The sequence below is a fragment of the Protopterus annectens genome, chromosome 2.part0 (genome assembly GCF_019279795.1).
Source record: "Protopterus annectens isolate FY-2018-M chromosome 2.part0, PAN1.0, whole genome shotgun sequence".
Classification (NCBI taxonomy): Eukaryota; Metazoa; Chordata; order Ceratodontiformes; family Protopteridae; genus Protopterus; species Protopterus annectens.
In genome coordinates this window covers 1,299,604,638-1,299,632,441 of record NC_056728.1, presented here as the reverse complement: position 1 = coordinate 1,299,632,441, position 27,804 = coordinate 1,299,604,638, and the positions used below count along the sequence as shown (strand labels likewise).

Genomic DNA, 27,804 nt, shown 5'->3' with positions numbered 1-27,804 from the left:
TCTTTTTAAGAACTTCCTCAGCTCTGTTGCCAAACAGGCGGTCCTGACTTAAGGGAGCATCCAACAGTTTAGCTTTAACATGATCAGGCAAAGATTGCTCCTTAAGCCAAGCATGCCTTCTGAGCACAGACCCAGTAAAAGCAGCCCTGCAAGAGGCCTCTAATGACTCAAATCCACATTGCAAAGTATGTTTACCAACCTGTTCAGCAGAATGCATTAAATCCTGTAATTCTTTATTTTCAGCACAGTCAGGAATCAACATAATTTTCTGTTTAAGCAACCCAATAACATGTTGTTGATACTTTAACATATGAAACTGGCAGTTTAAAGCCCTAATGGCCAAGGTTGCAGAAGTGTAAACCTTCTTACCCCATCTATCCAGTGCCCTGGAGTCTCTATCAGAAGGGGTAGTATTTTAGCAGTAGAAGCCTTAATGCCCTTGGGTCCCTGTTAAATAGTCTCTGGATCTGCAATAGGATTTTTAAAAAGAAACTTGTATGTATCAGGAACCCTGTAATATCTGTCAGGTTTTCTGGGAGCGGGAGGCAAAGAATCAGGGGCCAAACTAGATTCTGAAAAGGCATCATCAACAATGTCTAGTACAGGAGGTATAGCTAAAGGCCTCTGCTGAGGCAGGAGTAAGAAATCCCTAAGCCTCTTTTTTGAATCAGAAAAATCCTGGCTTTCCCAGTGGAAATGCTCCCTTAGAGTATGTAAGGTTTCACCAAAAGAAAAATCCTCTGGAGGGGAAGCAGACTGAAGAGTCCTCTGCATCAGAATCCTCATAAGTAGATAAGGGCAAATCCAGATCATAAGAAGAATCAGAAAAATCAGAATCCTGTTCAGAAGATTCATAAACAACTTCAGTCCTAGGTCTCTTAGAAGGGGGAGGTTGGCTTCCCCTGATTAAAGTTAGAAGATCTTCAGCCATTCTTATCATTTGTTTTAGGCATAGAGGCCTGAGCATGCGGCCTGGTCGTCGGTTTCTTAGGCATGGTTCGAGATTTAGGCCTAAATGAAGAAGGAGGCGTCGGTTCAGTATGCAAGTCCATAGGCCTGAATACACCCTCAGAAGCCAGTGCCTGCACAGCGGCTCCAGACCCATCCAAGCTAGAGACATCCACAGGTTCCACAGTTGAAGCATCTCGTGGCATACCGGACTCCAAATGCGTCTCAGTAGAGGCCTGCGAATCGGAAGTAGCGGGTATCAGGGGCTGCAAAAGTGCCCCACTGAGTATCAGCGAACTGGCGACTGGATTAGGAGAAGCATCATCGGCAGCTTTAGACCTAGGCGGCCTGTCTCTGTCTTTATCATTGTCTTTTTTCAGAATCCCGGTAGTCGGAGGGCCAACCGACAACATTTCTGGATAATTAAACCGAGAACCGAAATATTTAGAGGCAAAAATATACCGACAACGGATAGTGCGCTGATTAAATAAAGCACAAAACCGACAGCAAGGTATGCCGTGGTCAGGGCCCAGGCAAGGAATAGAGTACTAATGAAAATCTTTGTGAGGTATTTGCTTTCCACAAGTAATGCAATTATTAACTTTTACTGACATCGGTAAGGAGCAAGAAAAAGTTTCCCCAACGGGGTACTTAGCTTTAGTGGAAGACTTCAGTTCTTAAACTCGAAAATGAAAATTTTAGAAGTCGGCAGACTGGCACTTGCGAACTGCTTCGGGCACCGCACGGCAAGAAAGACTGATGTAATGGCATTGGCTGCATGTTTTATACCCCTGACGACCTGACGTCATGGAAGAAGGGACAGCATCCGACGCAAAACCCAAGACTTTGTTAATCAGGCTGACTGAGGGCTACTGCAAGCAGATAACCCAAATGTAATGACTGCATCAGTGAAACACGAAGAACATCATGCATAATAAACATTAATAAGCAGAAACAAAGTAGGAAATACAAATGTATTTCACACTTTAAAGTAATATGCCGACTTTTCATATGAGTGAACTGCTGCACCTTACTTTCCCACTTGTCTAGCCTTAAGTTTTTGGGCCATTTTTTTAATAAAAAATTCATAATTTTTTTATTAACCCATGGTCTATATAAATGTAGTTTTTCCTGTTGTGATGTTACCTTAATTTAACGTGTGGTGCAACTTTAATTGGGCACCTTCACATAATGTATGATGCTGTAAATTCATGTTCTTCCTATACTGTTGTCACTAAGATTAAAGTTCCCTTTTTTTCTCAGTTACAGAGTAAGGAAAATACATATTTTAAAAGTGAAAAAAAAACCCAAAACATTCCCTGATGGGTAAAATAAGTGTTAGTTTATGCACCACATGCCATCACTAAGCTGAAAAAAATAAACATTAAATACTGAAATGGAAACTCCAGAGTAAGAGCTTTAGGAGGTAATATATGCCAAACTTTAAAAGTCAATCTAGGTTCTCCAAGATTAATGCACTGTGCAAATCACTTCCTCTAAAGGGAACTTGGGTACCAAAAACACAAAACTTTAATACAATAGGTTGAGCAGCATGTGTAAATCAACAACAGTGACAGGATTGCTCAGCTGAGCCTCTCAAAAATATTCTTGGATTTGGACTTGACTTGATGCCTAAGTCAACATACTACATTCCCAGAGTTAATAACTTATTTACTGTGTTTCAATGAACTGATTTGGGGAGGTGCACACCTGGGAACAGCCATACTGTAATTTGTATATGAGTGAGTGCTGTCACTCTGCGAGTTCAATACAACTCATAAGAAATCAAGTGAATCCTTGATCTAGCAGATGCAACAGGCTTATGAAGACAAACATCCTATATTATGGGCCCCTGTAAAGAAAAAGTGGGCCATTAGGTAATAAGTTACTTAACCCTTTTGCCTCAGAACCTACCAATTATTTTTTAACAATAATGCATGAAAATAATGAAAAACGACACTACACTTTGTTTTGTTTTCTATTAATGTGTATGTACATATGCCACTGCTTAAAATCTAAAGATTTAATAAAGGTGTTTTAAAGAACTTGCCAATTACTTTGATTTTCATTTGTAACTCAATAGAAAAAGTATTGTTGTTGTTACACAATAAATCGCCAGATTTTCTCCCCATACACATTTATCCCCACTGCTAACTCTGGGTAGCCCATTCTCCACTCATTTAATATTCATGTCACGTAATAGTTTATGTAACTTTTGACATGTCAACATCTGATGAATGTACTTCCCCTTTGATTTAAACACCCCCCCCCCCCGCAAAGGTAACTACCATGAAAAACTTCTCCAAAGCTGACTGGGCTCCTAAAAACAAAGGTAGCTAACTTCACGACACCAATGTCAATGGAAAACAGATGCATGACTGCCAAATCATACACCAATGCACTGTACGAACATCTACATAAATGCATGGAACTAGCCATACCCAACAGAACCAAAACACTCTCCTCCAAAAAATGGAAGCCAATCTGGTGGTACCCTGCTATTAATAAACTCTATAACAGAAGGAAGAAACTGTTGCAGAAAAAGGTGAAGTCCCAAGACTGGAAAACGCCCTTATTAGCATCAACAAAAAGTTGAGATCCCTCATCAAAACCTCTAAAGCCAGCTATGAAGGCAGAACTGCAGCAGACACTAAAAACAACGACAAAGCCTTCTATAGTTATATCAAGAATCTCCACACCAATACCCAGGTTTGCTCTGAGTTACTGCACAATGGTACCTCCTATACTGAGCCAACAGATATTGCCAACATACTGCCAAACAGATTAAGTGCCAACTTTACCCCTCTCTCCCTCCTAAAGGACCAATCACAATATCGGAGGAATGCCAGGCACCCAGCATTACCGCAGCACAGGTTAAAGCTGCATTCTCCAAAGCCAAAAATACAGCTTCCATGGGACTCGACAATATCACTGGATGTGTTCTACATGAACTACAAAGTGAACTGGCACCATATCTGTGTGCCCTGTTCAATCACAACCTCACGTCAGGCTTTGTCCCTACCGAATGGCACAATGCTACAGTCATCCCTCTCCAAAAGCAGCCAATAAAATAGTCTTCCAGGTGCAATGCTGCAAAACAGGAGCAGCTCAAAAGGAGCCTGAGTCAGCTTTTCAAGGACAAAATTAAGATCCCAAGGAGGAGGAATGGACTTTCTCGTGTGTCTGATATGAAGGATGCCTTTTATAGACTATTTTACCTGAAATCGAGAGATCAAAGGAGGTGTAAGTGGCAGACAAGAAGAAATGAGTGACCAGTGAGCTTTCACTGAAGAGTATGCCAGGCCACCATGTAGCTGTCCACACAGGTAGGAAATAAACAAAGGGACCCCCCCCCCAAAACTGAAAAGGGGTCCTGGTGATGTTTAAGACACCAAACAGAAAATCTCTTCCATTTGGAGATGTATGATTTTCTGGTATTGGGTTTTCTGGTCTCCTGCAGGACCCTAAGCATGTCCTCAGAAAACTGGTGTTGGAAAGGAATCAAAACCCTGTCACCTAAAGTGTCAGTTGAAGAGTGGGCAGATGCGGGTGAAGGAGAATTCCTTTGCCCTGTGTGAGAAGATCCATGCAGTGAGGTAACTCGTGATGATTGCCCCAGGCCAGATGGAATAAGAGGGGGACCAGTGCTGTCTGGGCCAAAAGGGAGTCACTAACAGGATTTCTGAAGAGTTCTCCTCAATTTTGTGAAGGGCCTTTGGAAGAAGAGGAAGGGCCGGGAGAAAAGGCTTGCAAGAGCATTCCCTTATAAGAAAAAGATATGGCATCCACTTACTAAGCCAAAGAGCTTGGAACTCGTGAACAGAACTGAGGGAGTTGACTATTCAGAGGAGAGACAAAGAGATCTGTTTGAGGAATTCTCCACCAATGAACTGTGTCCCAAAACACATCTCTGTGAAACATCCATTTGTGAGACTGTGTTCTGGATCTGCTGAGAAAATTTGCCACAAGACTGCGCTCTGAAGTTATACAAACTGCTTGTAGGTTAACCTACAGATTGATGGCTATTTTCCATGCTTAAAGGGCCAATCTGCAAAAAAAGTAAGAACTCCTTCCCTTTGCTTGTTGATGTACAACATGACCGTGGTGTTGTCTGTATAAACGTTCAAGGGACCCAGGACTCGGAGTGCATGGAAAGCTTGAAAGGGCAGAATGAGAGCCCGCATTTCCTTGATGTTGATGTGATCCACCCACTGCTGAGGGAACCAAACACCCTGATACTTCAAGGGGCCTCTAGCAGTTCCTGGGATGGCTGAGGAAGTTTCACTAGTGAAATTCCAGTCTGAGACAAGGGAAGAGAGGACCTAGATAGTCTAGTGGGTGGAAGTGTTGAAGCCACATTGATCTTACATACCACTGAAACACCCTCATATGAAGCCTGGTCCAGGGAAGCATGGGAATGGTAGAGGCCATGAACCCCAGAAAAACTCCATGGGTGGAATAGAAGACAGAGGATGCAAGAATAGAAAATCATTAGTGAGGACAAAGCCTTGAAGACAGGAAGAGATGTTAGCATTGGAATAGTCTGAATCCTGCAGCCAAGAAAAATGAGATCTTGAGATGGAGTCCATGTTGACTTCCAAAGGCTGGCAGTGAACTCCAGGCTGTGCAACAAAAGCTGAGTAAATGAAGATCCTGCATCAACTGGGAATGGAATGGGGCCTAAAGCAAGAGGCCGTCCAGACAAGAAAATATCTGAAAGACCCGAATCCTGCAAAAGGCGACTGCTGGGGCTCAGCATTTGGTGAATACCCTTAGGACATCTGAAAGCTCAAAGGACAAAGCAGAAAACTAAAAAGGAGAGGAAGACATGAACATGTACGTAAATGCATGGAACTAGCCATACCCAACAGAACCAAGACACTTTCCTCCAAAAAAAAGGAAGCCAATCTGGTGGTCCCCTGCCATTAGTAAACTCTACAACAGAAGGAAGAAACTGCTGCAGAAAAAGGTGAAGTCCCAAGACTGGAAAAACTCCCTTATTAGCCTCAACAAAAAGTTGAGATCCCTCATCAAAACCTCTAAAGCCAGCAATGAAGGCAGAATTGCGGCAGACACTAAAAACAACCACAAAGCTTTCTATAGTTATATCACGAATCTCTACAGCAATACCCAGCTTTGCTCTGAATTACTGCACAATGGTACCTCCTATACTAAGCCAACAGATATTGCCAACATACTGGCCGACAGACTCAGTCCCTCTCTCCCCCCTAAAGTAGAAATCACAATACCGGAGGATACCAGAGGAATGCCAGGCACCTAGCATTACAGCAGCACAGGTTAAAGCTGCATTGTCCAAGGCCAAGAATACAGCTTCCATGGGACCCGACAATATCCCTGGATGTGTTCTACATAAACTACAAAGTGAACAGGGGACACAGATGTGGTGCCAGTTCAATCACAGTCTCACCTCAGGCTTTGTCCCTACAGAATGGCGCACTGCTACAGTCATACCTATCCATAAAGGGGGAGCAACTACAGACCCTGGGAATTATCGCCCCATTAGCCTGATGAGTCTGATAGGAAAGGCTATGGAGCGCATCATCATCATGGTCCTAATTAACAAGGATATAGGAATTTCCAAACTCTAGATCCCACGCAGTTTGGTTTTGTGAAAGGAAGATCATGCCTGCTCATCCTGGTTGACTTCTTTGAGTCAGTTACCAGTGCTGTGGATGAGGACAAGCCAGTTCATACAGCCTACCTCGATATGACCAATGCCTTTGATACCATTCCTCATTCAGGAATTAATGATAAACTCACCAAACTAGGCATCAACCCCTATATCACTAGGTGGGCTGCAAATTGGCTCACAGACAGAATCTACAGTGTGGAAGTAGCATACTCCAAGGCAGACTGCCGAACAGTCACGAGTGGAGTCCCACAGGGATCGGTCCTGGGTCCTCTCCTCTTTGGTATCTGCTTCTCAGAAGTCCAGGCCAACACAGAGGGACTCTGGCTGACCAAGTTCACAGACGACTGCAAGCTGGGAGCCATTATTAACTCCCCAAGTGATGTAGACAGCCTACAGAAAGGCCTCACTGAGACTAATGACTGGTGTTGAAACAATGGCCTTAAGCTTAATGACAAAAAATGCGTCATCATCCCCTTTGGGAAAAACTCAGTTCCCACTAATTACCACATCGATGGGAGCCCACTGAACACTGAAGGCATTATAAGAGATCTGGGTACACAGGTTGACAGCAACCTCTCCTTCAACCACCACATTGCCACTGTGGTCAGAAAGTCCTTCTATGTGGCACATCTCATTACCAAGGGTTTTGCATCCAGGAAGAAAGAGGTCATCATCTCTACTCTCCCTTCATTAAGCCAATCATTGAGTATAATGCCTCATTTGACATGTACCTCACTAAACACATGCAACAGATGGAAAGGCCACAAAAGTACCTCACAAAGATAATCCTAGGCCTTAAACACATGTCCTACATGGACCAACTCCAAAACCCCCCAGCTATTCTCTGTCTTATATCGTCTACTACTACTTTGCTTGACTTACAAAGCCATGTCTGACCCAGCTCTGTTAAAAATGCTACATCTAAAGAAATCCCAATCCATCCGCACCACATGCTCCAGAGCCCTCAACCTCATTACCACAACCAACAGAATATACTGGAGGGACAAGGTTCAGAACCCAGAGACTGTCCATGCTCTGGAATAGATTTCCCATATATGTCAAGCAGAGCACCTCACTGGCCCTCTTCAACAGAAATCTTGATGAATGGATGGGAAATAGAAAATTCACCCTGGGGATCACTCCAGTGGCTCTACTTGATAGAGGCACTGGGAACTAATGTTGGGCAGCACTATGCAAGGGCACTTCTATGGGCTAGGCTTGTAAAGGCTCCAGGGCCATTAGCCTAGTACACACCTATGAACCTAAGAAACAGAGAAATGCAAAAATTTCCTGAATAGAGGGTGATAGGAATATGAAAGGTAAACATCCTTCAGATCGAAGGAAACTAGGAAGGCCTGGGGAAGCAACAGAGAAAACAAGAGTCTGAAGAGAAAACTTTCAGAAGGATGGAACTATGAGAAAGGTGTTAAAAGAAAGATTCATGTCAGGTCTCCAAGACCCCTCTTTTCTAGGACCAGAAACACCCAGGAATAAAATCCCAAACCCCTCTCGGTCTGTGGAATCAGTTGAATGGTACCCTGTTCCAAAAGACCCTGCAATACCCTTGGAAGAGTAGGAAATTTTTCTGTAGGGGATTGAGGAATACTGGAGTAAGCAGGAAGGAAGGGTTTTCTGGGCCATAAAGTAACTCTGCCAGATAATGGAAAAAACCCAAGAGAGTCTGTGGTGATCTTTTGCCAAACAGAGAGTCAGACAAAGCCTGAGGAATAAGGGAACCTGGCAGAGAGACAGGGATGGCAGACAGTCAGACGGCTGCATACTTGCCAGGAAAGCACTGCTTCTGGGGCCTGGGCGTTTGGGTAGTCTTATCAAAAAAAAACACGCCTAGGAGCCTTCTTACTTCTGGAAGAGTGTCTAAGCATTCTAAGCTAAAAAGCAGTCTTACTAGGAACGTTCCTCTGAAACGTGGAAATGGGTGAGATAAAATGTTCTTCACGTCCCTCATGACCTTACCTTGGATTTGTAATGTCTTAAAAACAAAATTTAGTTATCCAGTGGAGCATCCAAGAAGCTTTGCTTTGAAATCATCTGGCAAGGCTTGAAGGAGAAGCCAGGAATAGCACCTCATCACAGATCCAGAGGCAACAGCCCTAGAGACTGCATCAGTGCACTACAGCTGCATTTGATAGTGACAGGCAATCTGACAAGTGGAACTCAGTAAGGAGAGAGCTGAGGCCTTCCCCTCAGAGTCAGGCATATCAGAAACAGTCATCACAATCTGGGAAAGAAGAGACAGGATGTACCTTGTCATACCAGTCTGGTAATTGATGGCCCTGAAGGCTAAAGTAGCAGAAGTGTATACCGTTTTACGGGTCCTCTCCATGGCTCTACCGTCAGATCAGAGGGAAGGAGTTTCGAAGAAGGCAACAGCCTAGAAGACTTATTAGTAGATACAGAAATCACTGCAAGATCAGATAAAGAGCATTTGCACAAGTACTTGCAGGCATCTTGCACCTTACACAACCTAATAGGTTTCTTGGGAGCTGGAGGTTGAGAGTCCATTGTCAGGGAAGGAGCAGTGAAAGTACAGAATACAGCAGCCAAGACAGGCAGGACAGCTGAAGGTTTAGGACAGTCCATTTGTAATAACTCATAACACCTTTTCTGGATGTCTAACACTTGGGAGCAATCCCATTTAAAGTATTCCATCATAGGCAAGACTGTAATATCAAAGGAAAGCTTTTCCAAAGAAGAGTCCAGATTTACAGATTCCTTCTCCTCTGACCCATAATCTAAAGGAGAAGGTAACTTACAGAAGTAGGTTAAGGAGTCAGCATCAGAGTCAGAATCCTTGTCTGAGGACTCAGGGTCCCTTGCCTTATTAAGGTAGAGGAACAAGGGGGTAGAGGTACCAAAACCCCCTGAGGAGGCCCATCTGACTCTGCAACGTCGGCAGGTGTATCCACTGGAACCTGTTTCACAAATCACAGCCAGGAAGCCGTATGTGTAGGTGCTCTTCCTGGAGGGGAAAACCCTCCAGGTTTGGTCCAAACAGGAAGCCTGGCAAGACATGGGAGATGGAGAGGCAGGGGCCATAGGGTAAAAGCTATACAGGTAGCTGAAATCAGCAGAGGGTGGAAAGAAAAAAATATTTAAAAAAATTAGAACTAAAAATGTGAGCTGTACGGGATAACAATGAAATTTACAGAGTACTTTATCAACTTTAGAAAAAAATTAATTCCTATTTTGTTTTTGCAAAAACATATTGTTGAAAAAATCAAAAACTATTTTAAAGTTCTAGATGCAAACTGTTTGACAAGCATGTTCTAATAAAATAGAGAACTAAACTACACTTGAAAATGTACTTTTTCCAGAGAAGGAAGGTAGAATGAAAATTGGGATTTAATTAAAAGTAGAGAAGAAAGAATAAGAAAGGCAACAAGATGAAATGGAAACTAGATTTTGAAAACAGGCCAGGTGTAAATGTATAGATGTACTTGTAGTTTTGGTGGAATAAAATAAATTAAAAAAAAAAGAAAAGAAAAGAAATGCAGTGATTTATAATACTGACCTTTTACCCCTAAGCTTTCGGTAATGCAGAGTACTCAAAAGTGTAGTACTTGAGACCAATAAACAAACCAGAACAAGCTTTTTGCATCTTTTGTTTTTTTGCAAACCACAGAACTCATTTTAATATAACTTGGTCATAAGACTAAACACTGCTTTTGAATGTTTTTCCTTCAAACACAGTTTTGAGAAGATGGCCCACATAAAAATACACATACTACATGGATCTTAGTTTCATCATTTCTGCCTGTCTTCCTATCCCCTGCATTAGCTTGGAGATATTTCTGATTGCCCCAGCACAACTAGACAGCACAAAACTGGGGAAATCTGAAAAACTAGTTCTCCTGTATCATCTTTACTAAATACAGCAGCCTGCCTTTGGCATGATTTGCTGCGACTTCGCTGCTACTACATGAAATGTTCCTGCCTCAGTCTATGAACTTTCCTTACTTGTGAATTATCCCTTTAGCTATAAAAAATCTGCTTTACAAAGATGCACTTAGCAAACAATTGCTTAAATGGTTTTGTATAAGCGTTTGCAACATAAACCGAACCTTTGTAAGTCAAAAAAAAAATACTCTTATTCAGAAGAGAATAGGTTATGTGGGTTTTAAAAAAGGGATAAACAACAAAAGACGACAGATGGTATGATTTCCAAGATAACTGAACAGCTGTTATAACCCAGATGGTCTTCTGTGACTTTTGAACTGGGCATAAAACATTTTTTCCTTTTTTTTTCGTTTTTCTTTTTTACCTGGGACAAAACATTCATGCACATCAAAAAAACTAATCACTACAAACTTTCCAAACCCATTCACCAGTAGAATATAACAGGAACATAAAGGCTGCAAAACTAGCCATGACAGTCCCGGCAGTTAGTAAGAGTAGGAAGACCAGATGTGACTGCTCAGACCACTCGTACATCGCAGTTCCCAGGCTCTAGTCTACAATTCGGCCAACCAGAAGTAAAGCTCAAGAGAAAAAGAAGGTTCTGAGGTTCTCCAAACTGATGTTTTACAGAAGCTGCTTCCAAATTAAAGACATTTGTTTTTGTTTACCATGCCTCTCTACCCTCCAAAATTCGAACCACTGCTTCTACATGCAGGATACCTGCAGGCTTCTCACACGTCTCAGCATCTTATTTCAAGAAAGACGGACAAACTCAAAAACAAACAGAAAATGACGTAAAGTCAGGGACACAAATATTAGCATGGTTTACTTAAAGCACAAAGGGATTTATTTCACTATGGATTTACTCGGCGGTTGACTGATCTACTGCTGGTGTAATTTAGTGCCTGGAATCTCTAGTTTTTTTGTTGCTAAAACACAGATTTATGACAGACAGAGAAAAACTGCAAGACAAACCAGGGACAGCTGGGGAGTATGACCCCTCTGTAACATGCAGTGTTATTATTTCACTTTTAAAGCATTACATAAAACAAAATTAGAAGTTATGTACCTACCATAACGTTCCATGTTAGTTGTCTTCTCTCGCCTTCTTTCTTGCTGGATGGGTTCGGAGCCGATCCTCGGCTCCGACTCGGCACTAGCTTTAGCTCGAGAACTCCTTTTACCAGCTCGAGGCAACCCTATATCCCATGATGCAAGGCAGAACTACCTCAGATCTCGTTTGGTAGCTAACTAACCCTGCTAAAGACTTATCCTAATATAATTAGGAACCATGGTTCCTAAAAGAAGTCCTCATAACAATGCTCCAGAGGAAGCAATCTAATAGGAACTCTCCAAGATCTGTCCAGGCCAGGGGAAGGAGGGAGGGATCGCAAGAAAGAAGGCGAGAGAAGACAACTAACATGGAACGTTATGGTAGGTACATAACTTCTAAATGTTAAGTTGTCAATCTCGCCTTCATTCTTGCTGGATGGGACCGTCCTAGCACCTGTATCCCGGGTGGCTCAATGGAACAGACTCTTGAGAACAGTGGAACCAAAACTGGCCCTATCTCTGGAGGCCAAATCCAACTTGTAATGAGACACAAAGGTATGAGGCGTGGCCCAAGTAGCTGCTGCACAAATAGTGTCAATGGGAAGTCTATCCTGAAAGGCTACAGAAGTGGATAGACTCCTGGTCGAATGTGCTTTTGGCTTAGAAGATAGTTGTTTGCCCTTAGAGAGTACACATAGGAAATGGTGGAAGTCAACCATCTAGATAAGGTCACTTTAGATACTGGAAGACCCAACCTGTTTCCTGCATAGGAGACAAACAATTGGTCTGATTTTCTAACTTGTTTAGTCCTATGTAAGTAGTACCTGAGCTGGCGGTGAACATCCAAAAAATGTAGCTTCTGTTCAGCTCTGTCAGAATAGTTAGGAAAGAAAACTGGTAGATCAATAGATTGGTTAATATTGGCTTGAGATACAACCTTGGGAAGAAAGGAAGGGTTAGTTCTGAGCTTAAACCCTATCCTTATGAAACACCAGATAAGGTGAACGAATACAGAGGGCCTGAATCTCAGAAACTCTTCTTGCAGAGGTAACAGCCAGCAAAATATAGTTTTCCATGTCAACAACTTTAAAGAACACGTAGCAGACGGTTCGAAGGAGGTGGAATTAGGGATGCCAACATTAAGTTCAGATCCCATTGCGGAGGAGGATGTTTCACAGGCGGTTTTAGGAGAAAAACTCCTCTCAAAAAGGCTTTGCATAACTTATGAGACATGATGTTATTGTCCTGCAAGCCAACATGAAATTTGGAAATAGCAGCCATTTGTACTTTGACTGTAGATGATGCCGATGCTCAATGAAAAAACCGCCAGGAAATCCAAAACAGAATGTATAGGAGCGGTGAAAGGATCAATATTTCTGGCGTTTGCCCAAATAGAAAAACCCCGCCACTTGCTAGCATAAACAGTTCTAGTGGACGACTTTAAAGAAGACACTAAAATGTCTCTGACTGAGTCAGAAATCATTGGTAGCCTGGCTAGGAAGGAAGTGGAGCAACCAAGCAGTGAGGTTGAGAGAATGAATGGCTCGGTGCTGCTGACCCGACTGGTGGATCAAAAGATCCGGAACTGGGTCCAGATGCCAGGGCTGCACCAGAAGGTGATGATGTAGAGACGGAAACCAAATTTGTCGAGGCCAATATGGAGCAATGAGGATCAATTTGGCTCTCAAAGGGTGGCTTTCTGAATGACTTGTGGAATCAATGGAAAGGGAGGAAAAGCATAAAGAAGTCCCCGAGGCCAATCCTGGGTTAGAGAGTCTCTCAAGGGTTGGCCTGGAAGAGGAAATAGTGTGAAGTAATCTGGGCACTTGCTGTTTTGAGGGGTAGCGAAAAGATCGCAACAAGGGTGCCCCACTTCAGAAAAATCTGATCCACTACAGACTGATTGAGAGACCACCGTGAGGCATCAGAATAGATCTGCTTAGCCTGTCCGCCAATAGGTTGGACCTGCCGGGATGTGCGTTGCTATCAGAAACTGCTGAGAAGAGATCGCCCATTGCCAAAGTCTGAGAGCTTCGACATAAGGGATAGGACCTGGTTCCGCCCTGTTTGTTGATGTACCAGACCACGGACATATTGTCCGTCTGTACTGCAATAGTCCCTGTGGGAAGAAAGTCGTCGAGGGCTTGCAACGTTAAAAGCACTGCTCTCATCTCCAGGACATTTATGTGCAGGTGGTATTCTATGGGTTGCCACGTCCGTGGACCATCCTGCCCTGATAATGCCCCCACCCGATCAGAGAGGCATCCGTGGTGACTGTGGCAACTGGAGGAGGGGAACAAATGGTCGGCCCTGATGAAGAAGAGGGAAGATACCCACCATCGTAGATGAGCCCTGCAAGACTGTGTCACTAAGATCTCGTGTCTCATGGGCAGATCGTGGTACGACCACTGCGTGAACAACATCCACTGCAGGAGACGCATGTGGAAGCGAGCTAGTGGAAGAAGAACAATGGCTGCAGCCATTAGGCCTAGAACCTTCAAGACAAACCTGGCTTTGACCTTGCTGCTTTGTAACAGAAGCTGAACAAATTTCTGGATGTCCAGAATCCTTTGATTTGTTAGTCTGGCTAACATGTTGACGGTATCTAACTCTGCGCCTATAAAGGTGATAGATTGGCAAGGCAACAGAGAGGATTTTTCGAAATTCACCGAAATTCCTAGACTCTTGCAAAGGTGTAAGGTGTAGTCTCTGGACCGAAAAAGCTGATCCTTGGAGGTGGCGGAGAGGAGCCAGTCGTCCAAATAAGGAAACACTTGGAATCCTCGACGTCTCAGGTGAGCTGTGACCACCGCCATGCATTTGGTGAACACTCTGGGGGCTGAAGTGAGGCCAAAGGGCAGTGCTCTGAATTGGTAATGACTGGCTCCCAGCCGAAAGCGGAGAAACCTTCTGGAGCGTCTGTGAATCTTTATATGATAGTACGCATCCTGAAGGTCTATCGAGCACATCCAGTTGTCCTTGCCCAGAAAAGGCAGAATGGATTGCAGCGTGACCATCCGGACTCTTGCCTTTTTGACACACTTGTTTAGTCTGCTTAGGTCTAGTATTGGTCTCCAATCTCCCGTCCTTTTGGGGACCAAAAAGAATCTTGAGTAGAAGCCGGATCCTACTTGGTCTGCCGGCACTGTTTGGATGGCTCTTTTTTCCAGGAGTCTTGAAACTTCCTGTTTTGCCAAATCCCTTTGACCGGGTGAGATGTCTGGAAGGGATTGTAAAGGTACGGGAAACCTTTCGAAGGTGATTTTGTAACCCTCGGATATAATCGACTGTACCCACTTCTCTTGTGATAGGGATTGCCAGGCTACTGGGTACAGCGAAATTCTTCCCCCGACTGCCTCCAAGGGTGGACAGTCGGGCAACACCTCAGGGATGCTGAAAGGGCTTCTCAGTAAGAGCGTCCCTGTTGCCCTGGTTCTGAGGACCCCCTGCCTCTAGGGCGTCTATTATTGTTACCCCTCTGCCTCTAGGGGTAAACTGACCACGTGTGTCCGGTGTAGCTCCTTGGGCTTTACGGAACCACATCTTCCCCTTCTGACCCTTGGGATATGGTCTAGAAGGAGTGGAAAACTGGACTCCAACGGCAGAAAGAGTTTTACCGTCTTGTTCACATCTGGTCAAAGTATCCTTCACCTGAGGTCCGAACAAAGCCGAACCGTCAAAGGGGTGTTGGTGAAGGACGCCTTAAAGGGGTCCAAAATTACACAGCCGCATCCAGGCTTGGCGTCTAAGAGCAACACCTGTGCCTGCGGCCCTGCTCGTTCCATCGGCTGCATAAGATATGAGCCGCATGGAGGAGTTAGATATCGAATTCAGGATAGCTAGCTGAGAGGCAATCTTTTCCTGAGCCCCAGCAGCTGAAGGATCCTGGACTACTTCTCCCAGTTCCTTGAGAATATCTCGTTGAAGCCTGGTGAAGTGACAAAGGTAATTCAGCGAACGCATTGCAAAGGTCGCTGAAGAAAACATCCGCTTTCCATACCTGTCCATGGTCCTAGAATCCTTATTAGGAGGATGGACAGGTACTGAAGGATCCGCCAGTTCCTTCTTAGTGGCCGCCACCACCATAGCATCCACAGAAACACCTTTGGACAGGAACTGTTTGTCCGAAGGGGCCGTGATGAACTTGGATGGTCTCCTAGGGACAGGTTCCACAGAATCTGGAGCCGCCCACGCCTTCCGAGCCACTACCTGCATGAGTGGGTTGAAAGGCGGAGACACCCAGGAGGTGGAGGGTCGGGATCCAAAAGCCTCCAGGTATACCGACTCATCCTCGGAGGGGTCAATGGAGGCCAATTCCCCTCTGTTTGAGGAGCTCAAGGATGTCTGAAAATGAGACATCCTCAGAGGGGGACCGTGGGGAACCCTCCGACTCATCTAAGTTGGTATCAGATGTAGTAGACTCAGGGAGTCTGTGTGTTTCCTCTTACCGTCCTCTTCCGAGGGGTTCCCCTGCAGGGTCAGGAGAAACCTCGGAAGAGGAGGAAATTCCCAGTGGGGAAACCTGGGGCGATGGATCCCTGGGCCTGAGAGCAAGAGGCTGGCAAGAGGCATCTGCAGGCACTGATGAGGGAGGAGCTAGAGGGATAGACCGTTGACCAGGCTCAGAGGCCAGGACACTCCTCATCACCTCAAAGGCTCCTCTCCCCGGGAGACCTGAACACACCCGCTCCGAAGAAACAGGAATGGTCGGCTCCAAGGAGAGAGAAGGCTCGAGGCTGATGTCGGCGCCGAGCTTACCAAAGCGAAGCTCCGAGGAGGGAGAGCGGGTCGGACAAGGGTCCGATGCCACTAGCCCCTCGGAGCCGACAGTGGAAACCCGACGACCGGATCCCTCCAAGGAAAGTCTCAAGGAGGAGATCGGAGCCGAGGATGACGGAGCCGAAGGATGTATCGGCTCCGGCATCGAAACAGTCGCTGTCCCAAGAAGCTCCGGCCCGAACTCTGGTGTGGAGTCGGAGGAGGAATCTCAAGAAATGGGGCTGTAGCCGAAGTCTGTTGAGACGGGCTATGGAGCATTTGGGCCAGTGCCTGAGACTTCAACAGCCTGCTTACCACCCTCTCCAAATCGTGGTCAGACAGCCTGGAAGATCTCGAAGATCGGCTCCGATGGCTCCGCTCCGACAAAGAGGAGACCCCGGGCCGAGTGAATACTTAGTATCGAAGGGACCGGGATCTCTTCGGGCGGAGCCATCGGAGCCGAAGTCCCTTGAACCCCAGATGGAGCCGAGGATCTCGGCTCGATGCTGGATAAAGTGTCGGCTCCAGCCGGAGCCGACAAGGCAACAGTAGTCAGGGTATCGGAGCCGGCGGCACGAACCCACTACTCTAGCAGAAGAAGCATCGGCTCCAGCCGGAGCCGATATCGGCTCCAGCGGGCGAGCCACCGGAGGAGGCTTGGACACTGTAGCCTGAGCCTTGGTGGTTTAAGAGGTTTTCCTGCCCCTTGCTTAGAGGAGAACCTTCAGGTTTTAACAAACCTCGGAGGATCAGTTTGTTCCTCCTTTCCTGCAGGACTCTCTGGCTAAAGGCATGACACAACGCACAGGAGTCCTGCAGGTGCAAAGGCCCCAGGCAATACACACAAGAAGTGTGACCGTCTGTCAGGGACATTTTCTGACAGCACTGGTCACACTTCTTGAAGCCTGAGACCTTGCCTTCCCTAGACATCCTAAAAGGATATACACAAACAGTCCCCACAAACACACAACTTAATCCCTACACAGACACACAGGAAGGGAATAACTTGGGGAACTAGGCCTGACTAAAACTTTAACTGAAAACACTATTTTAAAAGTTAAAAAGGAAGGGAATAGGGTGGGCTGTACTAATACAGGCTAACCTAACACTGAAGGGAAATTAAAACCCCTAACTAAACTTTTTTTCTTATTTAACAAGAAAAACTTACCTCAGCTGGCAAAGGAGACCTCTTTCGCTAAGCGGCAAACGAGATCTGAGGTAGTTCCGCCTTGCATCATGGGATATAGGGTTGCCTCGAGCTGGTAAAAGGAGTTCTCGAGCTAAAGCTAGTGCCGAGTCGGAGCCGAGGATCGGCTCCGAACCCATCCAGCAAGAATGAAGGCGAGATTGACAACTTAACATATGCATTTCAACTACAAATAAAAGGAAGATTTCAGAAAAGACTAAATGCAGGCAGCTAGTAAAACTGCAGTTTGCTGTACTTCTTTTTTGTCAAAATTACTTTTATTAAAATTAGCACTGTATTCCCACACAGGGCATATCCTGGCACTGCCTGCTGTATATGCCTTTTACTTATTGTTAACTGTTGTCTTTATGGCTCTTTTGCTAGGGAATTAGTTAACAAATACAATGGATCAAATCTGAACAGTGGCCATTTTGGACATAGCATAAGGACACTGTGCATACACATAAATCCTGAAGCTTCAGCATTACGAGCAGTCTCCCGGCCACAAGACCTTCGCTGCCATTACTTCACACATTCTCAGCTAATTAATTCTGGACAGGTCTGGGCCATATCTCAGCAGGCAAAACACAATGAAGCCGGCTCTATAAGCCTGCCTCAGAGCTTGCTAGAAAAATCTACTTGTTAAAACAGAAGAAGAAAGTACAAAAAAGAAACCCGAGCACTAGGAAACAATAATTACAAATCATTCCAAAAAACTGGAGAACAAAAGGTGTATTTGTTATGGGTAACGTATTAATTGATATTACTTACTGAATAATAAACATTATGCAAGGACTTCCCCATTTACAGGTTTAACAGTGTAGCTCACCAGGGCAGGCAGGAATATATCTTAACCACTTTAATGGGAAATAACAGAAGGTAACAGATCTCAGGACTGGCATTCTATTAAAAACTTCAAGCCTAATTTAACCATTGCTACACAGTGGGATAATACAGTCATTAAATGGAGACAACAAATTTTCATTCTTGTAGCTCTCATTGAGAATTCTAAGCACTTGTACAATACTGGCAAAGGAAGACTGGGAAAATCTTGTCTAAACAACCAAAAAAAGCAAATGGCACTGAATTTCTTAATTATACAAAAATTAAGAAAAAAGAACAAGACACAGTACAGTATTCAGGAAAAGATCAAACTAAACTATTGGCCTCTGTCAAGTGATATGAACTTTGAAGATGCTTTAGAAAATTAAAGTGGGGGATAACTGCAGGCAAGAAAGTAAGCTAAAAATGGCATGTGCTTTTTGCAGAGTCCGCAGTTCTGCTGGAGTGCTGCTATAACTCTGGTGAGCTGAGCAGCCTATCAACATGTTCCTTCCACTGATTTCATCTTATAAACAAAGGTGAAGGTTGAAATCCACTGAAAAAAAACTTTATGAATAGCCCTTAGAATGGCCATCAATGTGCACAGGTCAAAGATCATATGACAATTATTTCCTATTAGTGCTAAATAGGCTATTTTTACCTAGATGCCAAAATAATCAGCTGTTCTGCGTGGCAAAGTATAATAGCATACATTTTTAATTTAAAGGATGGAAATTAAACAAAGTTGAAGAAAACTGTTTTAAAAGTCGGGTACAGGAAATAGCTTAATGGCAGCAGATATCAGCTCGTCAGATGAAGAGTATTTCCCAATTTACAAAAAAATAACTAAAAGTGTCATGTTTTCATTTTCACTAGGCTGCAGCAAATAAACAACTCCTTGACGTTTCATTCTACAAGCAATACATACTATGGCCCAGCAATGTAAAGCAAGCATACAATCACATTGCACTCATGTAAACTATAAAATGAATAGTGTTCTTCTGAAGAAGGACAGAAGCAAAGGTGTGAAGCTGTGTGAACAGCTGTCACATAATGTGTTTTATCCAATCAGCAGAGATGAATTCTCTACGGATTCAGTCATAAATCTGTAAGCCATAATACCCCAAAAGATAAGCTCTTCTGAAAAATATCAAAATGCCCATGAGTTTAAGGACACTGAATACTACACTATCTAGCTTAGTAAAAGCCTGTTTTCTTTAATACAGGCAACAAAGCACAGTATTATTACATTATAAAAACAGATGTAATGAACCATTTTAATCCAGGTTTGCCAGCAGGGGAAAATACAGATGCCAAAGATGACTAGGTTTCTGATAAGGTGATTGCTACTATTACATGATTCAATTAATCTGTGGGTTTTATTACTACTGTAACAAACAATCTCCATGATGACCCTCAAAGTCTCACAAACCCAGTACGTCAATATACTGGGTCCAAAAACAAATAATGAGGAAACTTCTCTGTGTGGAAGATCTAAGATTCTCTAGAATTCAGGCACCTAATAAAAACCATACTGTGAATATGGGCGTGTCTTCGTTGAAGGTTGTGCGTCAGGGCTGGCAACTCGGTACGTAAAAATCAACTGCCACTCATTAGCGGACCAGAGTTCCGCTGTGGCGACCCCTAACCAGGAAAAGCCGAAAGTCACAACAACTGTGAATATCCCACCTAATAACAAGTGGTAGAAATACTTTCTTTAAAAACCTTCCAAAGTATAAATCCACTAATGAAAGTAAGAAAGCACAAGCTAGTTCAAGTCAAATCTTCTTTACTGAAGACACACAAACAAGCGATCCAAATAGTAGCTGAAAAAACAGAATAAAGTGTAGAAATTCACCTTTCCATTTATATACCTGTTTAAAAGGTTGTTTAAAAGCATGGGAGTGGTTTACAGGGGTAGCTTTGTTCTTATTACTACTGTCAAATGTAAAGTTGGACAGAAATGCATAGGTAATAGTTAAACTGATTTACTCATCCTTACCAAGAACCATTCGGATACGGTGGTTGAGATGACATGGGAAGCAGAATGACTTCAATCTGTCAATGACTAGTGTAAAGGTGGCCAGCTACTACCAAATGTATACCGCAAAATATCCAACATCCAATCAATTTAAAGTAAATAGTGGGCTGGTCTCTAAATAATTATAAAATGGCCAATTTCAAAAAGAATTGGTTAAGACAATTAAGTAGCCGCTGTTGTTATACTGATGTTTATACAACTGTCACACACTGAGTAGTCAGATAAGCCCGAATGCGACCAAGCTCAATACAGATACTATCTTATAAAGAAAAAACAAACAAACAAAAATCTCCTGCTGGACTTTCTTAGTAGTGTCAGTGGCTCAAAAGGTAACCAATTCACTGTTAGTGCCAAAAGACCAGAAGACTGTGTTTTAGTCCTACATCAGGTGACTGGATTCATTTTTCAGTACTGGCACTGCAGCATGTAGGGAGCGGGGAGCAGAAGGTGCCATCTTTCGGATGAGACATTAAACCAAACCCCTATCTGCTTCAGGTGGTGAGTTGCTCAAGTGGATTTGAAATATTTTACAGCAGTTATTGAAAACAGCAGGGGAATTTCCCTATTACTCTGGTTAAAATTCCCCTAGTCATTATGAATATCACCTGAGGTCTCCCATGAAAACAGGCCAGTGCACCAGTAGGAAAACTTGACCAACAAAACTTAGAATTTTATATATTTATTTATATACATATATAACAGCCAAGTTATTCAACAGCTTCTATAAAATAAATAAAATCAAATAAATTGTGAAGACACTGCAAGCATTGGAAAGACGAGATAAAATGTCTTGGCTGTCTACTGGACATGTCACAGCCAGGATCTGCACAACAGTGCATGTGCATACATGAGCCCAAACACAGGAACATGCATGCACACAGATAAAGAGCGACTTTAAATGCTCCAAGTTTGAGTGTATAAGCTAAATACACAACTTCAGTTATTTCCCCAAATGCCACCTGCCAAATCCCCTTCTGTATCTGTTTTGCCACCAGTTTCCAAACCAAAGAAACTGCCAGAGAAAACTATAATGTTGAAACACCACTAAAAAGAATTAAAAAATTTAGCAACAAAACATACCTCATGACTATGACAGGCAAATCTTCTCTGAAAGATTATACAGACAGGAGCATTTCTCCATCATCTGCTGCAAATTAAATGTCAGGTACTTGACCTTTAGTGTTTGGGTAAATGATCTGTGAAACACATATCTTAGAGACCAGTGTTTACATTTCTGCCACCTGCACTGTATACATGTGCATGTGTGTGTGTGTGTGCATGTGTGTCTGTCTGTCTGTGGCACAGAAACACAGACATTCTGAAAACAAGCAGCTCCACCTAATCTTGCATGCTTAATATGGCCAAATAACACCTGTGACCTCAACAAAGGCAACAGTGTTGCCAACAGTTTCAGTAATACTGGGTTTTTTTCACTATGGAAAATCCTCCCTCCTTCCTGACTTTCTCAGCAGGGAAATGTTTTGTCTGCCTTGGAAGATTCTAAAAGAGATTTAGGTGTGTGTGTGCGCGGGCACAGTATATTAGGAGTGGGATATTCTGCACTAAGAAAGTAAAACAGAATTCTTAATCCGTCTCCCTTGTGTACTTCTACAACATGAAAATACACAGGAAAGAAAAACAAAATAAGAAAAGAGAGTAGCCATTGGCAGTAATTAAGCAATAATGCATGGACAGATATAGTGCCACCACAGCTGATTAACTGGAATACTAAACCACACTCAAGAGTGCAATTGTTTTTAACTTCTTATGACTATGTTAAAGGCGAGTTTAAATGGGTTACTGCCATTAGAGTGGCGGTTTCAGGCTTTTTAGACAAACCAAGGATATCCTTTATCCAGCAAGAGTCACCAGAGGGAAGTGACATTACATTCATACAATATCACTTGACTTTAGCTGAAACAGTTTGTAAATTAAAGTCTTCATTCATTTTTATTGTGCCATTATCTGTTTGAAGTTGATAAGAGAAACTGATTTTAATACTTCTGTACAAGAACACGCTGTACTCAAGAAAAGCAGTGTGTTTGCTCTGCTTCTCAACCAAAATCACATTTGTACCTTCATTGTCTCTGGCGATTCGTTCCATTAGCTCTGAAGTATGAACGCTGCTAGGAAAGGTTGCACTAAAAGAGACCTCCAGTATTCAGCACTGCACAGCATTTAAATTTACAATTCCTTGTGTATTTTTTTGCAGTGGTCTCCAATATGTGTGCCCAGGCAATCTGGTTTTAGTTACTGCAGCATCAGCATCACATTGTTTTTTTACATGCCACATTTTAAATTTATCAAACAGAATATGTTATGACATCACACTGATGTTTGGAAGTATTCAGTCATCCTTTAGGCTTGTTATAGTAGGCATTGCAAAGTGTTTCTCAGCTGCCGGAGACAGAAGAAAGGTATAGATAACATGCAGCCTCATGGTGTGAAGTCTACATGCCCCTTCTCCTCTTGGTGTCAGACCAAAGGTAAGTCAATGAAAGATTAATTGCGTGTGGATTGGGCATGCCTTAGTGATGAAATATGAGAAGCTTACAGTTGACAGGATGAGGGAAACTGAAGGGCCATTTCAGGAATTCCTGTGATCAGACTGAATAGCAAGGCAAGAATCACACAGTGCTCTATAAGCAGCAGGCATAGTTCTCCTCGGACTTAGTTTTGCATGCCTGTCCTCCTTGTCTCCCTGTGACACGTGGACATGCTGCTCATCTTTTGGCTGGGCCCCCATGTGTGATTGTTGTAAAGGGCAACTCATCAGCATTCTTTACTTAGAATAAGGAAAGTACAGTTGTGGACACTTACCATAAATGTAGAAGTTTGAGTGTATTCACTGTTGCAGTCATCACACTTGGGTTATCTACCCACAGGTAGCCCTCAGTCGGCCCAAATAACAGAGTCTTGGGATTTCTGCGTCAGATGCTGTCGTCTCTTCCATGATGTGAGGTTGTCAGGGGTATAAAACATGCAGCCGACGCCATTACATCAGTTTTTCTTGTCCCAGATGTCAGGAGACCCCAAAATAGGATGCAATCAAATGGTGTGGAACACCTCCAGTAAAAAGTAAACACCATTCCATAAGATATGGCCAAAAAAAGGACAGGTAGAAAGTATAGAAAGACAGGGGGCTGGAGGGTAGGTAACCAGGACTGCAACAGTGAATACACTCGAACATCTACATTTATGGTAAGTGTACACAACTGTACTTTGTTCTTCATGATTCACTGTTGCAGTCATCACACTTGGGTTGATTCCCAAAGCTGAGAAAGGGTGGAGGCAGTCAAGAAGTAGTAGGGCTGGCTAGCAGGCCTTGTAAGACTGCTGTGGCAAATCCAGCTCTGGATTTAGAAAAGATAGGTAAGTGGTAATGCTTGGTGAAGGTGTGTACAGAACTCCAGGTTGCAGCTTCCAGGATGCCCCTGGTAGGGATTCCCCTGAGAAAAGCTGTAGAGGTTGAGGTAGCCCTAGTGGAATGAGCCCTGATCCCCTGTAGGGTAGGTTTTCCATGGTGTTTGTAGCAGAAATGGATGCAGTGTGCTATCAATTTAGAAATGGTTTCGAAATTACCTTGCCCTCTGCCCCTGTAGCAAAGCTGACTAGCAGCTGGCCAGATTTTCTGAAAGGTTTAGTCCTGTCAAGGTAGAACATGAGCTGTCTGTGCACGTCACGGAGTGCAGGATCCTGTCCACTTTATTCTGAGGATTAGGAAAAAAGGTTGGCAAATGGATGGAATGGTTTAAAGCCACACTGGATACCACCTTGGGCATAAAAGATGGGTTAGTCCTGAGGAAAACCCTGTCTGTATGGAAGATAATGAAGGGTTCCATAGCCATAAGGGCCTGTAACTCAGACACTCTTCTTGCTGAAGTGATGGCTAGCAGTAAGGCTGTTTTCCAAGAGAGGAATTTTAACTCTGCTGTAGCAGCAGGCTCAAAAGGGGAAAGCGTGAGCTTCTCTAGTACAAAGTTAAGGTCCCAGGCAGGAGTGGGAGCTCTCCTTAGGGGTCTTAAATTGGTAGCTCCTCTCAGGAAATGTTTGATCAGAGGGTGAGAGAAGAGGGGTGACTCAGTATTATAAGGAGCTGAGATGGCAGAGGCATGAATCTTAATTGATGAGAAGGATAGGCCTTTATGGAGCAGCTCTGCTAGGTAATCTAGGATTTGAGGCAAGGAGGGCACGGCTGTATCCTTCCCTTGATACTGGCTCCAAGAACAGTATCTATTCCACTTTTCTGAATAGGATTTCCTAGTATTGGGCCTCCTGGCCTCAAGGATAACATCCAGCACCTGTTTGCTGAGGGTTGCTGGTGATGTTTTCAGGGAATAAGCCAGGCTGCCAGATTCAGGGTTTGCAGCTGAGGATGCAAAAATCTGTCCCTCCTGCTGGGACAGCAGAGAGGGTGTCTGATGTAGGTGCCAGGGTGGCACTGCTGTCAGACTACAAAGGAGTGGGTACCAGTGTTGGCTTGGCCAGTCTGATGCAATAAGTATTGTCCTTGGCCTGTCCTGTTTGATCTTGAGGAGTACTTCTGGAAGGAGGGGCAGAGAGGGAAGGGCGTAGATTGAGAGGTTTTCCCATGTGAAGGATAGGGAATCTACTTTCCAAATTTGGCTGTGGGGAGTTCTGGTGCAAAATTTGTTTAGTTGATGGTTTTGGGGGGACACAAAGAGGTCCACCTCTGGTGTCCCCCACCTGTGTATTAGAAGTTTGAATTAGTTTGGTTCCAGAATCCATTTGTGTGGGTCCATTACATTTCTGCTTAAGTCGCCTGCCAGTGAATTTTGTTTGCCTGGCAGGAATTGAGCTTACATGTGCACTTGGTTGCTTAAGGCTGTGTTCCACAGAGCCATGGCTAACCTGCAGAGTGGGTAGGAGTGAGTTCCCCCCTGCTTGTTTAAGTACCACATAACTGTGGTGTTGTCTGTCTTTATCAGGAGTTGTCATGGCAGGATAAGGTATTTGATGGCTGTCAGTGCATTCTGTACAGCTAACATTTCTTTTTGATTGATATGCAGGTGAATTTGTCCTGGGCTCCATTTGCCTGCCATGTGAGCCCCCCCCCCCATGCATAGTCTGATGCATCTGTTGTCAAAGTTTGGATGGCATGGGGTTGTGAGAAAGGGAGTCCCTTGTTGTGGTTGCAAGCCTCTGCTGACCAAAGGAACTCTGTCCTTAGGCAAGGAATGATAAGTATCACTGTTTCCAGGTCCTGGGAATGTTGACAACAGAGACTTTTTAAGTATCACTGAAGTTTCCTCATATGCAGTCTTGCATATGGAATCAGTAGAATACATGAGACCATGAACCCGAGGGCTTGCAGTATTTTTCTTGCGGATAGCTGGGTTTGGGTGGCCAGTAGTTTGAAGTAATTTGTCAAATAAACCTGCTTTTCTGGAGTGAGGAATGCCATCTGAGAAGTTGTGTTCAAGCTTGCTCCCAGGAATGCAATCTTTTGGCTGGGTACCAGATGTGATTTCTTTTTGTTGATGGTATACCCGAGAGAAGTTAGGAGTCTCTTTACAAACATCAGGTGCTGAAGTATCAATTCCTGACTGTCCACCTGAATCAGGCAATCATCCAAGTATGGGTAAATTTGAATATTTCTCTGCCTACAGTATGCAATGGCTGGAGCCAGGCACTTTGTGAATACCCTGGGAGCAGTAGATAAGCCAAAGGGAAGCGCAGAGAACTGATAGTGCATAGAGCCTGCCCTGAAACGTAGACATTTCCTGCAAGATTCCCTTATGGGGATGTGCAGATAAGCTTCTTTTAAGTCTAGGGTGACTAGCCAGGAGTCCTTGGCTAACATGGGAAGGAGCTGCTGGAGTGTAAGCATTTTGAATTTGGTACTACCAGGAAGGCGTTTAGGATTGAAAGATCCAGAATAGGGTGCCAAGAGTTCTCTTTTCTAGGCACCAGGAACAGCCTGGAGTAGAAACCCTGTCCCCTTTGCTCTGTTGGCAGAGGTTGAATAGCCCTGATACTGAGAAGAGAAAGTACTTGCTTTTGGGCCTCTGTCCACTGGTTTGAAGGAAGGTCTGGCAATCCGCTTGGGGTTGGCAGAGAATGGAAATAGAATCTGTATCTCTGGGATACAATGTTCAAGACCCATCGGTCCTGGGTAATATACTCCCAGGTTTTTGCATGCAGGGCGAGTTTTCCTTCTAGGGGTCCAAGTATTTGGGCATGGCTGGGAAGGATTAAGGACAAGTCATTGTGAACTTTTTCCATAGGGTGTGGCTTACCACTCCCAGTTTTTGAGGAGGGAGCACTCCATTGGTTAGATGTGTGCATACCCTGAGACTGTAGTCTTTGTGGTCTGTTGCCCCTGGGTTTGGGCTGAGAAGGTCTGGAAGGGACTGGAAAGGACCATTTTTCTGAAGGCCAATGCCTACTAAATCTAGGTGGCTGTACCTGTAAGAAATATTTAACAGTTTGCATGGATTTAGCTTTTTCCTCCATCTTTTTAAGAACTTCTGCTTTAGAGCCAAACAAACATTCTTGGTTCAATGGAGTATCAAGTAATTTTGCCTTGACATGGTCTGGCAAGATTTGTTCCTTCAGCCAAGCACAACAATACCAGAAAAGTGTAGTGTCCCAGAAATCACAGACACACAGGTGAAAACAGCCCTTTCAAAAGCCAAAAACACAGCATCAATGGGGCCAGATGGTGTCCCAAGATGAGTCTTGCACGAACTACAGAACGAACTAACCCCCCACCTAAACACGCTGTTCAACCTCAGCCTCTCCACAGGCTATGTGCCCATAGAATGGTGCATAGCAACGGTTATTCCGCTCCACAAAGGAGGGGCCACAACTGACACTGGTAACTATCGCCCCATAAGTCTGACTAGCCTGGTCTGCAAGGCTATGGAGCGCATCATCATGGAACTCATTAACAAAGACATTGGGAACCTCCAAACCCTTGACCCGACCCAGTTCAGCTTTGTTAAGGGCAGATCATGCCTACTAAACCTGGTTGACTTTTATGAGACAGTAATCAATGCCACAGACGAGGGAAAGGTGGTTCACACAGCCTACCTTCACCTCGCCTAGGCGTTCAACACCATTCCTCACTCAGGTATTATAGAAAAACTCACCAGCCTGAACATAAACCCCTACGTCACAAGATGGGTTGATAACTGGCTTACAGACAGAACTCACGCGATAAGAAAAATAGTCTCCAGGTCCGACTCCAAACCAGTCACAAGTGATGTCCCACAAGGCTCGGTCCTGGGACCCCTACTGTTCGGCATATACTTCTCAGAAGTACAGGCAAACACAGGAGGACTATGTCTAGCCAAGTTCGCCGATGACTGCAAACTGGGAGCCATAATTGACACTCCAGCTGACACGGACATCCTCCAAAAAGGCCTTACTGAGACAGACAGCTGGTGTCAAAGTCATGGC

At 44.0% G+C, this 27,804-nt stretch overlaps 1 protein-coding gene across 7 annotated transcripts in view; it reads right to left on the bottom strand.

Moving 5' to 3' along the window:
• LOC122793454 (amyloid-beta A4 precursor protein-binding family B member 2-like) overlaps positions 1-27,804 on the bottom strand; it is a 1,559,346-nt gene that overhangs the window by 1,288,529 nt on the left and 243,013 nt on the right. The window lies entirely within an intron of this gene.